The sequence below is a fragment of the Kogia breviceps genome, chromosome 12, assembly GCF_026419965.1.
Source record: "Kogia breviceps isolate mKogBre1 chromosome 12, mKogBre1 haplotype 1, whole genome shotgun sequence".
In the NCBI taxonomy this organism is placed as follows: Eukaryota; Metazoa; Chordata; class Mammalia; order Artiodactyla; family Physeteridae; genus Kogia; species Kogia breviceps.
The window spans coordinates 65692125-65699651 of NC_081321.1; the positions used below are offsets into that span (position 1 = coordinate 65692125).

The 7527-nt window shown below is 40.8% G+C and overlaps 1 pseudogene; it reads right to left on the reverse strand.

Annotated features, from left to right (window-relative positions):
- Positions 1–7039: 7039 nt before the first annotated feature.
- Positions 7040–7269, reverse strand: LOC131766881 (small nuclear ribonucleoprotein G pseudogene; annotated as a pseudogene).
- Between the last annotated feature and the right edge of the window lie 258 nt (positions 7270–7527).

A 7527-nucleotide genomic window follows, 5' to 3' on the forward strand; every position in this document is an offset into this window, starting at 1 on the left:
TACAGGTCTTTTGTCTCCACAGGTAGGTTTATTCCTAGATATTTTATTCTTTCTGTTGCAATGGTAAATGGGAGTGTTTTCTTAATTTCACACTCAGATTTTTCATCATTAGTGTATAAGAATACCAGAGATTTCTGTGCATTAATTTTGTATCCTGCTACTTTACCAAATTCATTGATTAGCTCTAGTAGTTTTCTGGTAACATCTTTAGGATTCTCTATGTATAGTATCATGTCATCTGCAAACAGTGACAGCTTTACTTCTTCTTTTCCGATTTGGATTCCTTTTAGTTCCTTTTCTTCTCTGATTGTTGTGGCTAAAACTTCCAAGGCTATGTTGAATAGTAGTGGTGAGAGTGGGCAACCTTGTCTTGTTCCTGATCTTAGTGGAAATGTTTCAGATTTTCACCATTGAGGACGATGTTGGCCTTGGGTTTGTCATATATGGCCTTTATTATGTTGAGGAAAGTTCCCTCTATGCCTACTTTCTGGAGGGTTTTTGTCATAAATGGGTGTTGACTGGAGAAAGCTTTCTCTGCATCTATTGAGATGATCATGTGGTTTTCCTCCTTCAATCTGTTAATATGGTGTATCACATTGATTGATTTGCGTATATTGAAGAATCCTTGCATTCCTGGAATAACCCCCACTTGATCATGGTGTATGATCCTTTTAATGTGCTGTTGGATTCTGTTTGCTAGTATTTTGTTGAGGATTTTTGCATCTATGTTCATCAGTGATATTGGTCTGTAGTTTTCTTTCTTTGTGACATCTTTGTCTGGTTTTGGTATCAGGGTGATGGTGGCCTCGTAGAATGAGTTTGGGAGTGTTCCTCCCTCTGCTATATTTTGGAAGAGTTTGAGAAGGATAGGTGTTAGGTGTTCTCTAAATGTTTGGTAGAATTCGCCCATGAAGCCATCTGGTCCTGGGCTTTTGTTTGTTGGAAGATTTTTATTAACGGTTTCCGTTTCATTGCTTGTGATTGGTCTGTTCATATTTTCTATTTCTTCCTGGTTCAGTCTCAGAAGGTTGTGCATTTCTATGAATTTGTCCATTTCTTCCAGGTTGTCCCTTGTATTGGCATATGGTTGCTTGTATTAACATCTCATGATCCTTTGTACTTCTGCTGTGTCAGTTGTTACTTCTCCTTTTCCATTTCTAATTCTATTGATTTGAGTCTTCTCCCTTTTATTCTTGATGAGTCTGGCTAATGGTTTATCAATTTTCTTTAAATTCTCAAAGAACTAGCTTTTAGTTTTATTGATCTTTGCTATTGTTTCCTTCATTTCTTTTTCATTTGTTTCTGGTCTGATCTTTATGATTTCTTTCCTTCTGCTAACTTTGGGTATTTTTTGTTCTTCTTTCTCTAATTGCTTTAGGTGTAAAGTTAGGTTGTTTTAGATGTTTCTTGTTTGTTAAGGTAGGATTGTACTGGTATAAACTTCCCTCTTAGAACTGCTTTTGCTGCATCCCATAGGTTTTGGGTCATCATGTTTTCATTATCATTTGTTCCTAGGTATTTTTTGATTAACTCTTTGATTTCTTCAGCGATTTCTTAGTTATTAAGTAGTGTATTGTTTAGCCTCCATGTGTTTGTATTTTTTACAGATCTTTTCCTGTAATTGATATCTAGTCTCATAGCATTGTGGTCGGAAAAGATACTTGATACAATTTCAATTTTCTTAAATTTACCAAGGCTTGATTTGTGACCCAAGATGTGCTCTGTCCTGGAGAATGTTCCATGAGCACTTGAGAAGAATGTGTGCTGTGTTGTTTTTGGATGGAATGTCCTATAAATATCAATTAAGTCCATCTTGTTTAATGTATCACTTAAAGCTTGTGTTTCCTTATTTATTTTCATTTTGGATGATGTGTGCATTGGTGAAAGTGGGGTGTTAAAGTCCCCTACTATGAATGTGTTACTGTCGATTACCCCATTCATGGCTGTTAGTATTTGCCTTATGTATTGAGGTGCTCCTAGGTTGGGTGCATAAATATTTACAGTTGTTATATCTTCTTCTTGGATTGATCCCTTGATCATTATGTAGTGTCCTTTTTTGTCTCTTGCAGTAGTCTTTGTTTTAAAGTCTATTTTGTCTGATACGAAAATTGCTACTCCAGCTTTCTTTTGATTTCCATTTGCATGGAATATCTTTTACCATCCCCTCACTTTCAGTATGTATGTGTCCCTAGGTCTGAAGTGGGTCTCTTTTAGACAGCATATATACGTGTCTTATTTTTGTATCCATTCAGCTGGTCTATGTCTTTTGGTTGGAGCATTTAATCCATTGACGTTTAAGGTAATTATTGATATGTATGTTCCTATTACCATTTTCTTAATTGTTTTGGGTTTGTTCTTGTAGGTCTTTTCCTTCTCTTGTGTTTCTTGCCTAGAGAAGTTCCTTTAGCATTTGTTGTAGAGCTGGTTTGGTGTTACTGAACTCTGTCAGCTTTTGCTTGTCTGTAAAGGGTTTAATTTCTCTGTCAAATCTGAATGAGATCCTTGCTTGGTAGAGTAATCTTGGTTGTAGGTTTTTCTCCTTCTTCACTTTAAATATGTCCTGCCACTCCCTTCTGGCTTGCAGAATTTCTGCTGAAAGATCAGCTGTTAATGTTGTGGGGATTCCCTTGTGTGTTATTTGTTGTTTTTTCCCTTGCTGCTTTTAATATTTTTTCTGTGTATTTAATTTTTGATAGTTTGATTTTTATGTGTCTTGGCATGTTTCTCCTTGAATTTATTCTGTATGGGACCTTCTGTGCTTCCTGGACTTGATTAACTATTTCCTTTCCCCTGTTAGGGAACTTTTCATCTATAATGTCTTCAAATATTTTCTCAGTCCCTTTCTTTTTCTCTTCTTCTTCTGGGACCCCTATAATTCGAATGTTGGTGTGTTTAATGTCCCAGAGGTCTCTGAGACTGTTCTCAATTCTTTTCATTCTTTTTTCTTTATTCTGCTCTGCAGTAGTTATTTCCCCTATTTTATCTTCCAGGTCACTTATCCGTTCTTCTGCCTCAGTTATTCTGCTATTGATCTCTTCTAGAGCATTTAAAATTTCATTTATTGTGTTGTTCATCACTGTTTGTTTGCTCTTTAGTTCTTCTAGGTTCTTGTTAAATGTTTCTTGTATTTCTCCATTCTATTTCCAAGATTCTGGATCATCTTTACTATCATTATTCTGAATTCTTTTTCAGGTAGACTGCCTATTTCCTCTTCATTTGTTAAATCTTGTGGGTTTTTGCCTTGCTCATTCATGTGCTGTGTATTTCTCTGTCTTCTCATTTTGCTTAACTTACTGTGTTTGGGGTCTCCTTTTTGCAGGCTGCAGGTTCATAGTTCCCCTTGTTTTTGGTGTCTGTCTCCAGTGGCTAAGGTTGGTTCAGTGGGTTGTGTAGGCTTTCTGGTGGAGGGGACTGGTGCCTGTGTTCTGGTGGATGAGGCTAGATCTTGTCTTTCTGGTGTGCAGGTCCACGTCTGGTGGTGTGTGTTTTAGGGTGTCTGTGGCCTTATTATGGGTTTAGGCAGCCTCTGTGCTAATGGGTAGGGTTGTGTTCCTGTCTTGCTAGTTGTTTGGCATAGGGTGTCTAGCACTGTAGCTTGCTGGTCGTTGATTGGAGCTGGGTCTTGGCATTGAGATGGAGATCTCTGGAAGATTTTCGCCATTTGATATTATGTGGAGCTGGGAGGTCTCTTGTGGACCAGTGTCCTCAACTTGGCTCTCCCACCTCAGAGGCACAGCCCTGACACCTGGCTGGAGTACCAAGAGCCTGTCCTCCACATGGCTCAGAGTAACAGGGAGAGAAAAAAGAAAGAAAGGAAGAAGATAAAATAAAATAAAGTAATTAAAATAAAAAATAATTATGAAAAGAAATTTTCTAAAGTAATAAAACATTTAAAAAAGAAAGAAAGAAGAGGGCAACCAAAGCAAAAAACAAATCCACCAATGATAACAAATGCTAAAAACTATAATTAAAAAACAAAACAAAACAAAACAAAAAAACGGACAGACAGAACCTGAAGACAAATGGTAAAAGCAAAGCTATACAGACAAAATCACACACAGAAGCATACACATACACACTCACAAGAAGAGAAAAAGGGAAAAAAATATATCATTGCTCCCAAAGTCCACCTCCTCAATTTGGGATGATTCATTGTCTATTCAGGTATTCCGCAGATGCAGGGTACATCAAGTTGATTGTGGAGATTTAATTCACTGTTCCTGAGGCTTCTGGGAGAGGTTTCCTTTTCTCTTCTCTGTTCGCACAGCTCCCAGGGTTCAGCTTTGGATTTGGCTCCACCTCTGTGTGTAGGTCGCCTCGGGGCGTCTGTTCTTCGCTCAGACAGGACGAGGTTAAAGGAGCAGCTGATTCGGGGGCTCTGGCTCACTCAGGCCATGGGGAGAGAGGGGTACAGATGTGGGGCGAGCCTGCAGCGGCAGAGGCCATGGGAACTGTGCAGCAGCCTGAGGCGCACCATGCGTTCTCCTGGGGAAGTTGTCCCTGGATCACGGGACCCTGGCAGTGGCGGGCTGCACAGGCTCCTGGGAGGGGCGGTGTGGAGAGTGACCTGTGTTTGAACACAGGCTTCTTGGTGGCGGCAGCAGCAGCCTTAGCGTCTCATGCCCGTCTCTGGGGTCCTCCCTGATAGCCGCGCCTCGCGTCCATCTCTGCAGCTCCTTTAAGCGGCGCTCTTAATCCCCTCTCCTCGCGCACCAGGAAACAAAGAGGAAAGAAAAAGTTTCTTGTCTCTTCAGCAGCTCCAGACCTTTTTCCGGACTCCCTCCTGGCTAGCTGTGGCGCACTAGCCCCCTTCAGGCTGTGATCACGCCGCCCATCCTCTCCCTGGGATCTGACCGAAGCCCGAGCCTCAGCTTCCAGCCCCGGCCCGCCCTGGCGGGTGAGCAGACAAGCCTCTTGGGCTGGTGAGTGCTGGTTGGCACTGATCCTCTGTGCGGGAATGTCTCCACTTTGCCCTCCGCACCCCTGTTGCTGCCCTTTCCTTCGTGGCTCTGAAGCTTCCCCCTCCGCCACCTGCAGTCTCTGGACGTGAAGGGGCTTCCTAGTGTGTGGAAACCTTTCCTCCTTCACAGCTCCCTCCCACTGGGGCAGGTCCTGTCCCTATTCTTTGTCTCTGTTTTTTCTTTTTTCTTTTTTTTGCCCTACTCAGGTATGTGGGGAGTTTATTGCCTTTTGGGAGGTCTTGAGGTCTTCTGGCAGTGTTCAGTAGGTGTTCTGTAGGAGTTGTTCCCCATGTAGATGTATTTCTGATGTATTTGTGGGGAGGAAGGTGATCTCCATGTCTTACTCTTCTACCATCTTGAAGCTCCCCCCTCACACTGTTTCATTTTGATGCTAAAACTTTTGAGTTTGTTCCTTGTAACCTCAAATGGATTTAAAGTATATTTTTATGATAAAATTAAAATGTTATGATATGAAACTGTTTCATGACACAACAAAGTAAGAGGGAAAGAAAAAAAGAAAGAGAGAAAGAAAAAAGAAAGAAAGAAAGAGGGAGAGGAAGGAAGGAAGGAAGAAAGAAAGAAAGAAAGAAAGAAAAAAGAAAGAAAGAAAGAGAGAGGGACTTCCATGGTGGTCCAATGTTTAAGAATCCATCTTGCAATGCAGGGGATGTCAGTTCAATCCCTGGTTGGGGAACTAAGATCCCACATGCCATGGGGCAACCAAGCCCGCATGCCACAACTAGAGGGCCCACATGCCTCAACTACAGAGCCTGTGTGCTCTGGAGCCTGTGCGTCACAGCAAGAGAGAAGCCCATGCAGCACAACGAAGAGCCTGTGTGCCGGAATGAAAGATCCTGCATGCCACAACTAAGACCTGATGCAGCCAAAAAACCGAAAAAGGTAAAAAAGAAAGAAAGAAAGAAAAAAAAGAGTCAGGTTCCAATGTAGTCCCCTGATGGTACTAACCCAGAGATCTTGCACTCTATTGTGTTCATTAAGTACCTTTATTTTGAAGAAACTAGAAATTCAGTTTAATTAATATTATTATGTATTGAGTTTCAGTTGGCGAAAACAACACCCTGTTAATAGAGTAAAAAAACAGATTGTTGTGCTTCCTAAGGGAATGTGTTAGATTTGGAGTGTAATGACTATAAATACATTATGTTGATAAGTTAAATATAAATTAACTAATAAAAACATATTAGATACACTTCCCTGAAAATACACATGAGATTGAAAAGTCCTCTAAAATGTCTTTGTGGGTTTGGGTATTCAAACATTTTAAAACACAATTGAAACATTTATTTAGCCCCTCTTACAGATAAGCTTATCAACCTTGCATAGAAAGGTTTTCTCCTGTGTCTGGGTCTGAGAAGAGCAAAAGAAAAGATTCAGCTGGGAAGGGATAAATGCAGGAAGGAAAATCAGTGTAACAAGAGAGAACGCAGGACAAAATACTGCTATAATTGCTTTAAATGCAGATCACGGGCTCTTTGCATTTTTGCCAATTCTGCTTAAGCACCAGAATATTAAAACTAGCTTTCAAGGAGCTCCCTGTCTCAGCGCACAGGCAGACATGCAAACAAATGATTGGGATAGAATGTAATGGCAGAGCATTGGAATGAGAGACAAACTATCTGGTAAGCGAGCCATGAAGGCTTCACAGTGTAGGTCTCCAAGCGGAGAGCTAAGACTTTGCTGGATGAAGAGGAAGATAAAGGCATTGCAGGGAAGAGAATAGCTAGAGCCAAGGTGTCAAGTTGTGAAAGCATCAGGCATGTTGAGGGAAAGAGTAAATGGCCTGGTGTGGCTCTAGGAGCAATATATTTTGGGAAGGGGGTTGCTGGCATCAAGTGATGAGAAATGTAGATTGGAACCAAATGATCAAAGACTTTCTATGTCAGGGGATTTTGGATCTGATCTTAGCAAGTTATCAATATATTGGGTTTTTAAAAATTTCAATAAAAAATTTAATATGACAAGTGTGCATCACCTGACTTTTACATCACAATAAAACAAGCCCTTTGGGGATGGGACGTGTGGAAGCAATTGATTTCTCTGCTGAACACAGCCATCATTTATACTCTTTCTAAGGATTCTAACATGATGATACTATTTCCTTGTATTATCCCCTTTCCAATATTGTTCTGTTGCCCTGGATATGATCTCCACACATTCATCTATCACAAGATTCATAAAGGGATCAACTTCCCACAGTATTCCTTGGATACATCTGTTGCTGTTTAATTTCAGTAATAACTTCTTGTCCTTAAATTTTTTTCAACTTGGGATGGTGAGCCTTGCTCATGGTGTCTACTCAGTGTGCTTAGAGCTGCCTTGAAATGGTACTTGTGGTCTCCCTCACCCTCCTGTGGTATCATCAGAAGTTTTTAAAGAGGAAAAGGACAAGGATGTATTCAACTTTCTTCCTTCTAGGCTAATCTACCTGGAACAGCAAGCCCAGGGCCTTGTTAGAGGACACTGCTGCCCTCTGGGTCATTGCCACCTCTCACTCATGCTCTCCAACCTCAGCTAAGCAATGTATCTATCACACACCACTTTCAGC